At 47.0% G+C, this 10,176-nt stretch overlaps 1 long non-coding RNA gene across 1 annotated transcript in view; it reads left to right on the forward strand.

Annotated features, from left to right (window-relative positions):
• The first annotated feature begins 7,946 nt into the window (after positions 1–7,946).
• Positions 7,947–10,176, forward strand: part of LOC104877167 — a 6,157-nt gene continuing 3,927 nt past the window's right edge. The window contains exon 1 of the long non-coding RNA XR_784531.2: positions 7,947–8,175. This is a non-coding gene — a long non-coding RNA (uncharacterized LOC104877167). The remainder of the gene's footprint in view (positions 8,176–10,176) is intronic.

Genomic DNA, 10,176 nt, shown 5'->3' on the forward strand with positions numbered 1-10,176 from the left:
TTTTTTTTTTTTTTTTTTTTTTTTTTTTTTTTGGTACTGGGGATCAAACTTGGGTCCTTGCTCTTGCAAGGCAGGTGGCAGAACCACTGAGCTAAATCCCCTGCCCAAGAACTTCATTCTTTTTCATGGCTGAGTGCTATTCCATTGTGTGGCTATATCACATGAGTTTCTCCACCTACCAAACATCATTTGATGGGCATTTGGGTTGTTTCCACTGTTTGCTTATTATGTATGCAATGCCATTTGTTAAAGTAGCTGCTTGTTTCAGCTAAGTGGAAACTGAAAGGAAAAATGCATTTTCTCTCACCATCTTCTTTTTCTTTCTCTCATTCACTTATTCAGTAACTATTTCTGAGAACCCCAAAAATTGGCTCCACTAAAGAGGAAGCTGTAGGGTCCTGAACAACATCACTAAGGCAGCCACTGGTAGGCCAGCCTCAAGCCATAGTCCCTGCCCAAGCCTGAGGGGGCAGCTTCGCCTGTGGCCTTCAGAGCAGAGAGATGATGGTGGGCACCTAAGTGGGGGCTCCCAAATTTGGAAATGGCAGTTTCAGGAGGCACAGAGCCCTGGGGAATCTGTCAAGGCCTAGCTTCTCACCTTGGGCCTCCTCAGTGGGGACAGACTGCCTGTCACCCCAGCAGGCTCCCAAGAGCCTCTTGGCTTTGTTCTTTGATCCTTTGGGACAGTGAGGCCTTCACTTGTTCAGGTCCCCAGCGTTGGGGGCAGCAGTGTGGGCTCCTCTTTGCTGTCCACAACCGAGCACCTGGGGCCTGTCTGAGGCTAAGGGATGAGGCAGGAGCCCCAGAGTGGGGCATGTCCCAAGTTGGCAAGACCACGAGTGAGAGAAGGATCTGGAAATAGTTGAGGTGATCCCACAGTGTTAGAGTCATCACTTGCATTTCTATGTTTAAGCTGTCCACAGTTTATTCTTGTGTAGGCTGCGGTATTATGAACTAATCCTTTCCTGCTCTCACAAGGCCTGCCTCAAAATCCACCTTCAGGGTTGGTGTTGAGCCTTCATTTACTCAGATAAACTACACCCACCTGCACAGTGTTCTTCACACGGGGTCAGGATGAGCCAGCGGCAGTGCTGCTCGGACACAGATTCCTGGGCATCCTTGGAAGAGGGCTCTTTCCCAAGGCCTTGTTGGTTCCATCTGCTGACTTGACCCGGGTGCTGAGCCTGAATCCATCACTGTGGGTGGGGATGTGGCTCTGCCATCCATGCCCAATGGAGACCAGGGGTTGCATTTCCTGAGGAGAATTGGGTGCTGCTGGTGGAGAGAGGGGAGAGCAGAGAGAGAGGGGAGTGGGAGCGATAGTGACAGAGGTTGGCCGTTCACCGCATCATCAAAGCCGAGCTGCAGGAGCCCTGCCTGTTCACTGTCCCTTCATAGACAGCTCTGGAGCTGGTATGGTGCCTGCGCTGGCCACTGAAGAGCTGACATAAGGAAGCCAGGTATGTGGGTCCCCAGGGAAGAGGTAGGCCATGTGACCCCATGAATGGAAGTCCTGAGAGGTGGATTTTGAGCCTCTGGAAGAACCTTCCCAACAGCGGTGTCTACCAGTGTGGGACAGGCTACATCCTAAGAAGGGCACTCAAGGTCAGGACTTCATTCAGAGCGAGGGGGAGGGACACAAACCAGGTGTACAGGTGGTTGATGCTGCAGGTAAGGGGCTGGGATGGAAGAGGAGCCCAGCTAGTTCTCCACCGCTGCTCTGATGAATCCTAAAACTTAGTAGTGTACAACGCAGATGACGTATCTCACAATTCTGCAAGTCAGACGTCCAATCGGGGTCGCCAGGCTGGAATGAAAGCATCAGCAGGCTGTGCTCCTTCTGGAGGCTCCAGGGAAGGTCACCATCCTTCTCCAGCTTCTAGGGCCTGCCTGATCCCTTGGCTTGTGCCCTTCCTCCATCTTCAAAGCCGGCAATGGTGGGTGCAGTCCTTCTCACTCTTACTCCTCTCCCACTTGTCTCTTCCACCATTAAGGGCTCATGGTTATATGGGGTCACCCAGATACCCAGGAGAATCTTCCTGTATGAAACTCTGAGAGGAGGAACCTTAATTCCACCAGCAATCAAAACTCTTTTGCCAAGTAACAATATATTCCTAGGTTCAGGGAATTAGGGCATGGGCACTTTTGCGGGCCACTAGTCTGCCTCCTCGGGACTTCCCCAGTCCCTTCCCAGCCAGAGAACCAATGGACCTACGTCTTCTCAAACAGGGCAGACACATGGACACAGAGCGCCTTCAGATACCCTGAGGATGTGGTGTGTGCGACTGTTTGCTTCTAAGCCAGAAGGCAGGTCACACTGTAATTACCTCTTGTCTATTAGCAGCAATTACACTGGCATTGGTAGGAGGTCTACGATTACTGTGGACTTCACCACCCTCTCAGCAAATTCTATTAAGTGTCTGTGTAACTAAAAAGTCATTAGAGGGCGCTTGAAATTACAGCAGTACCTGCGTTAGATACATCCTGCTGTGTTCTGGAGAAACGGAGCAGCAGGTAGACAGTGGGGGTGGAGGTGCGTTGTCTTCTCTTGCATCTTTATGACATGGTGGGGGTTCCTGTAAATCTGGAGCATTATAGACCTTGGCAGAGTGGAAATGTGGTGATAGCTAAAAACAGTAGCTACTCACTGCTCCTTCCTGGGTGACAGGAATAGAGCTGGACCGTTACACACTGCAAAGCCAGATTCCTAGGTGACACCCACTCCCTCACACCCTCCCAGGACACTAAGGAGCAGTGATTCTGATCCTGGATCCCTGTTCCAAGGACAGAGGGATTGAGACCTCCAGGAATGGGGCTAAAGGGCAAACAGGGAATGGGAACAAGGTTCAGGCTTCAGCCTGCTAGAACTATCCCAAGCCAGCCTCAAGTCTTTGGCAAAGGGTAGCATAAGGACAGCTCTGAGCAACAAAATGGCGAGAAAGATTAGGTTTTCTACAGCATGAAGCCTGTCACATAAGAGCGAGGCTGTGTGGGCAGAAGCCAGATCTGGGGGTCCACATCAAACAGAACATCACTGAAGAGGTGAGTGGTGACATCATGTGTCCTTTGGACAGATCTTCTGTGGACTGAGAGCAGGAATCAGTAAACTTTCTTGGAAAAGGGCCAGGTGGCAAATATTTTAGGCTTTGTGGGACAGAAGTGCTCTGCCATACCTACTCAAATCTGCTATTGAAGAAGTCTTAGGCAATATGTAACTGAATGTACACCTCTGTTGCAATAAAATTTTAGTTATAAAAACAGGCTGTGGTCCAGGTTTGCCAACCCCTGGTCTAGACAGTGGATTAGAAGACCGTATGTGCCCCATGTTCCTGACACTCAGGATCCCCAGGTTCTGCTCTTTTATTCATTGGCTTATTTGTTTTCTATTTATTTATTTTTGAACTAAATTATTATATATTTTTAATCTTATTGAGTTTATTGGTACATTTTAGGTATACAGTACAGTTACGGACATCATTGGGATCTTGTACCTTTACGTGACAGGTCTTGGTTCTCATTTTTTCCCCATACCCCTGCCCTCCCTTTTCCCCCCTCCACCCTTCCCTATTTACAAAGACTTTGTTTCCATTTTTTCCTTTTCTCATATTTTTCTTGTCCCTTATTTCCTATTCATTGGCTTATTTAAACTCATCGTTGAACTGGATCAAACAGCAACTTATCATATTAATATAATCTTTTTGGTTTATAGACCTCTTTCATATAAATGATTCCACATGCTCCTCACACAATTTGGGGACATAATAGGTCAGAGAAGTTAAATGACTTGCTTAAATTTGCCCAGCTACTGTGTACTTGGGGTTCTGTTTGAAGCCAGTTTTGCCAAGGTTCATATTTATTTCCCAGCTCCACATTTTCATTTCATTCATAGAAAATGTGAGGGTTGATTGGGGAGTTCATTCTTGGAGGATGTATTGGTATGCACCGGGTAGTACAGCAGGAACTCTTACCAGGTTCCAACTTCCAGAGAACTGGCTAGAAAGTAGCAGTACAGTGTAGGCATGGAGCTGGGTCTCACAAAAGGCATGCCCTTTGGATTGTATATTAGCCTCATGTCTTCCTCCGTGGCAAGTAGAGCGAATGATTCTTCTCCCATGATGATGGTGGCTATACCCAGAAATTCAGGTCCCAGCGCCTGGCACCAAAAGGCCCATTCATAAAAAGAATGCTGACATGGATGAGGCTAAAGGAAAACAGATTTTAAGGAGCATTTGCAGGGAGAGGGCATGAGAACTATTCCCTAGAGTTGTCGGCACGTAGGAAGCCTGGCTCTATAAGCCCAAGCTCAAGATAGTGTTAAGAGAGTCTGTCCCAGTGTAAGGAATGAGGAGGTTGACCAGAACCCTGAAAGCATGGTGGCCCTCAGTGGATGTTTCTTTTCTCTACAAAAAGGGTAGAAGGGTGGCTCTTCCCATGATTGGAGATGGTGTGTGGGGGAAGGCTGGACTCTGGAATCACACAGGATAAACCTGCACAGCAAAGACTATCTCATGACCCATGTGAACTTTGAACATCTACCAGTCATGCGTGTATGTGAGAAACCTGATTTGAGGAATCTTGAGTCTGGCCCTACCCCTTTTTTTACATGTAAGCACAAAGCAATTTTGCAAAGTTTTAGTATCACCAAACTCTCCAATTACTCAGTCATTGCAAATCAAGGTAAAACCGGATTTTGTATTGCTCAGGACTTCAAGAACGGTTTACCGTTTTAGAAACTGAAATCATTTATGGCACATTTGGCCATATGTGTGAGCCTACATTTGTAGCTACCAGGTTCACAGGGAATTGGCAAATAGGTGCAAGCCTCCAACTCTTTTTAAAATACTTTAAATTTATCTTTTTCAAGAACTTATAGGTGCAAAAGGAGGCACAAAAATTAGAATATTACCATGGACCGATCACTTGCTACCCTTCATCTTACACAGCTGTAGTTCATTGATAAAATAAGAAAATTACAATATCTACAGACTTCCTTCAATTCTCATCAACCCTGTCCTTTACATCTTCTAATGTTCCTGCATTTGATTATCTATAGATTAAAATGTTACTGGTTACTGGTTACTTGTACTTTGTTTTTCCTTACATTATACTTAAAGTCATTCTCTTTTATACTTAAAGTCATTCTCTTTTAAGTAAGTTACTTTCATTTTTCTGGTTCCTATTATTCTTTGGAGCTGTGACATTATTTTTAAATTATGAATTTGTGTAAGTTCCATTATTATGGATTTTATTTTAGAGTGGAAAAAGAACTACTGAAATATTTGTTCAGAGGGTAACTAATCTTAATTATTTAGTTAGAGTTGTAAGTGCTTAACAAATAATAACTGCCTGGGTCTAAGACTCGCTAGGTGCTTACCTAATTATAATTCTTATGAATTGGTTATTATAATCCCTATTTCCCAAGTGAGAATACCAAGGCTCAGACAGGTATGTGGTTTGCTCAAGATCCTGAAGCAAGTGTTAAGTGATGGAACCAGGCACCTCCTGAGTCTGCAAAACCAAGCATGAGCCCTGGATGTTTCCAAAGCACTTTCATTACCTCTCCTGATAATGCTGCCTTTATTACAGTGACAGTCATGTCCACTAATTTAATTCTGACTCTGTGTCAGATAGAGAGCCCTGTGTATTACATAGGTTGTCTGACACTCCAGTCCTATGAGGAAATAATTTCTTATCCTCATCCTAAAATCAAGATGCTGAAACTACAGAGGTTAAGTAACTTGCCCATATTTGCACAGCAAGAAGTGATAGAGACAGGATTCCAACCAGGTGGTCCTGCTTCTAAGCCCAGCTCTCCACGCAGGCTCCATGCTGCCCCTCCAGTTTTGAGCTAACCTTCTGAGTTCTGGGTTTGAGTTGTGTTTTTTATCAGGCCTGCCCTTAGCCCAATCAGTGGGGTCTCTGTCCCGGGTCTCTGCTGTCCCTCTTTTCTTGCTGTGCTTCTCCTATGGGACGAGGAATCCTGGAGTCCAGTTTGTACCCTCTGTGTTGACCATACTCTGCAATCTCAGAATTCCCCATGCACTTGACAGCAAACAGCTTCCAGTGTTGGCGTGGGCCTCTCTCCAGGGTCCTCTCTTGGGAGGAAGGGCAAAGCTGACCTCAGGTCTGATACAGGGTGTTGAGGCAGCTATTGGGAAGCAGGGTCAAGGTTTGGGGTAGGGACTGGGGTGCCAGTGGGAACGCTGCAGTTCAGAGCCCCCTGCAATCTTGTCCTTGGCCATACCTGAGGGCCAGGCTGGGCCCTTGTCCTCCAGTTGTGTTGCATCACCAGAGCACTGATGAGCGCTCTGACTTCAACTCCTCTTGGCTGCTGCCTTGGCAGAGCCTTGGCAGAGAACTGAACCCCCTAGGAGCACACTGAGCCAATACTGTGCCCAGACCTTGCTACTTTAATTCTGAGCCTCTCTCCTGCTCATTCCCAGGGGTGAAGAGAAGGGGATCTCTGATTGTCCCCAGGGCCCTGGTCCCAACATATGGGTCCCAGATGGAGACCGCTGAGGCCAGCCCCCCATCCCTTCCAGAGCCTGCCCACTGCCCTGCAGGCAAGAGGGGAGGTGAGGGCACAGCCCAACTGGATCCATGAACAATGCAAAATGCAAAGTGGCACAGGAGGGGTACTCAGAAAGATTATCTCCCAGTTTGAACTCGTTAATGAAAGAAATAAATTAACCAAGCTCATTTTTCAGGGAATTCTTGTGTAAACTGGAAATTTTCCAGTCTGTGAGCCCTGTGCCAGGCCCTCCCATAAATCACAGCAAGTACGCTGTCGTCTCCACAGAGGGGACAGAGCGGAGGGGGAGCGCACCAAAGAGAGGGGACACCAGCCACCAGCGAGAGTGGCGCTCCTGCACCTTCTCCCTCTGTGCCTCACAAGGGAAAGAGCAGCCATAGCCAGAGAGCACTGCCAGTAAAGAAGGCCACACACATCCTTAGCACCCCAGCCCCCCATGCTCTCAACCTGGAAACAGCCCCCCAAAACAGGTCATTTTTAATTGAATACAATATTAATTACTGCGTGCACCATTAACGGTTTGTGGGATTTGACTAATTAATGTAATAGTTTTTGAGTCACGCTCATTAAATATGAAAATTACGCTGGTGAAAGGTATTGGTTTCATTATCAATCTTGTATGGAAGGGATGTGGGGCGGGGACCAGCTGAGGGACAGACCCCTGCCTGTCTGTTATGGGCTCCACACTCAAGGGAAGCCCCCAGTGGGCTGGGAGGAGGGAAAGAAACTGGGCCTCAGAAAAGTTGGGAGCAAACTTCCCTTGGGTGTGGCCCAGAGGCCATACTAATTCTGAAAACTAGGTCCCCAGATTCCCTTGTGGCCTTGCCTAGGTAGGAGCCCTATCTTAGATGATTGATTGATGCGTTGACTGATGGAATCAGGTATGGTGTGGCAGGCACTGTCGGTAGGCCACCTAACATAACGCCCATTTCCAGCCCCCTCATTCCTAGCCGGCTGCCACCTGGCAAGCTGTGAACAGGAAATGTTTCTATTCCCAACTATCTTGTTTTGACTGGGGCTTCTAGAACAAAATGCTTTATCCTGGGTAGCTTTTTCACAACCAGAGGCTGAGAAGGTCAAGATCAAGGTGGGAGCAGAATCAGTGTCTGGTGACAGCCTATTGCTTGGAAGGCCACTTTTTCCACTGGAACCTCACACAGTATAAAGGAAAAAAAGGGCCTCCCTGGGTCCTCATTTCTAGGGCTGCTAATCCCATTCATGAGGGCTCCACTCTTATGACCAAATCACCTCCTAAGGCTCCACCTCCAAATATTATTACAACTTGGGTGAGAATTTCAACATACGAATTTAGGGAGGTCATAAACATTTAGCCCTCACACAAACCTCCCAAGAGGCTGACACGGTCATGTGACACCATTGCGGCCAATAAGATACTGTATTAGGGAAGTAGGGTCAAAGGGACAGAGGCTGGTGACACTGTCCCTTCCCTCCCTTTCCTTCTGTGTGGAGTTTTGGCAGCTGATTTTGAACATACGGGAAAAGACACAGAAATACACAAGAGACACAGAAATGCTGGACCTGATGCTGCTAGCCGTAAGTCATGGAAGATTTGAGAATATTCATCATTCAAAACAGCAACATCCAGTACCAGCTGAGCGGCCTCGGAGCATCCTTGTTCAGTGGTGAGCCATGGACAGAGCCTTCTGGTTGCTTAGGTGTGGATCCCTTCTGACCAGGCAGGGGCATGACAGCTGGTTACCAAGCCGTTAGATGATCACCCCTGGGGAGGGCAGCTAAGTTAGTTTTTCAGAGGAAGCTCAGGTGGGCTGTCCAGGAACACACCATGGTCATGGATGTATGGGCAGGGATCTGACTTGGGCTCAGAAGGATGGGTGGGATATCCAAGGCAGGACAGGGGAGGGAATGAGGGACAGTGCCTTCCTAAGTGGTAAAGAAGGAGCAGCAGGCAAGGCTGGAGGTGGGAAGGAATCCACTGCATGGAATAAAAATACCTCCAGTAGGGCAGAGAGAGGGAAGAGGGTCTCTACTCTCCACTGTGCCCCATTCCGGCCCTCATAGGTCTCCTGCACTGTTGTAATTAATTGATGGAAATACAAGCTTAGTAGCTGCCAAGGCCTTGAGCACAGGGTATCTGTCTCTCATCTTTGTGTCCTTCCTGCTCAGCACAGGAGTTGACATATGTATAGATGCCACTGGGTGGATGGTGATAGAATAAATAGACATAAATTAGGGCAGCAGAAATGACAACAATAATTATCATGAGTGAGAGCCTGTGTGTACTGCCTCAATTCTCCCAGGTGAGTCCAGGCTCCAAGATTACATTTTGCCAAGCTCTGAAATCTCAAGTGAGCTAAGTGACCCCTTTGAACAGGTGTCTTCGGCAGCAGAATGGTGAGAGTAACAAACTCTTCAGAACACTTACTGTGATGAGTAAAAACACCACCGCCAATAAGGACTAATACATAGTGAGTGTGTGCTGCATGTCAGGTACTGTGCTAAATGGTTAATGGTCATTACCTAATTATTCCTTGTTGTGGCTTGTGTGTAAATTCCCCCAAAGCCTCATGTAGTCGTAGGAGGGGCTTTTTCAGAGGAGGCTGGATCTAGCGTGTGTGACACTGGGATTGATTCATGGTGCAGTGCTAGGCTCAAGGGCACTAGGATTAAGTGTGTGAGTCTTGCCAGCCTTCCGCAGTATTATGAGCCAGTCCTTAAAATAAATCACTATCTCTCTTGGGATATCCTCTGTCTCTTAAAACACACACATTTATGTACACACATACATATACACACGGTATCCTACTGATCCTGTTTCTTGGGAGAATCCCAACTAATGCAGTTATATCGAATCAATCCTGATTATCCATGATAATCTCATTTAAAATCAGCTGACTAACAACATCAATTCCACCTGCTACATTTATTCTCTGATGCCCCATAATCTAACATATCCACAGGTTCCAGGGGCTAAGATTATGATCATCTTCCTGTGCCCATCGTGACAACTTAAATAGAGGCTTATTTTTCTCCCATAATTAGAACCCTGAAGGTGGGATTTGAGATTTGGGAGCAGTGCCCATGACTGAGGTCCTCTACTTGCTGTACTATATTGGCGATCCTGTAATCTCATGCTCACAAGATGTTTGCCTCAGCTCCCGACATTGTATCTTCATACCATGATACCAAGCAAGAAGAAAGAGGATGGGCAGAAAGGCCTTTTAAATTTAAATTTTATTTTATTTTATCAACCATGACCAAACTTCCCCGTAGTTGCCTAAAAATTTTTTGCATGCCATCGGGGGGATCTAGGTTTCATGTCCAACTCTAGCTGCAAACGAGACTGGGAAAGTGAATAGGTGGCTTCCCATCTTTCACTGGGGAAGATAGGTTTCCATGTCTGCTGCACAGCTTTCCAAGGGAGAGCCGGGACCGAGCTCAGTGGCCACCTCTGTCCTCCCCAGTCCCATACAGACAACGAGGATCATGGTAGCTGTGTCATGCTGGAGCACCCTGGACTGCTTGTGGCTGCCTGAACTTAGACGTGGCCTCATTGGTGAGGCTGAGCTGCTCTGGGGATGGATGAGGAAGCCACACAAATTCACATGGGAGCAGAGCAACTTTCTTTACAAAAAAAAAAAAAAAAAAAAAAAAACAAAAGCTCT

This window comes from Fukomys damarensis, unplaced genomic scaffold (assembly GCF_012274545.1).
Source record: "Fukomys damarensis isolate Sample0158 unplaced genomic scaffold, DMR_v1.0_HiC HiC_scaffold_21, whole genome shotgun sequence".
Taxonomy (NCBI): domain Eukaryota; kingdom Metazoa; phylum Chordata; class Mammalia; order Rodentia; family Bathyergidae; genus Fukomys; species Fukomys damarensis.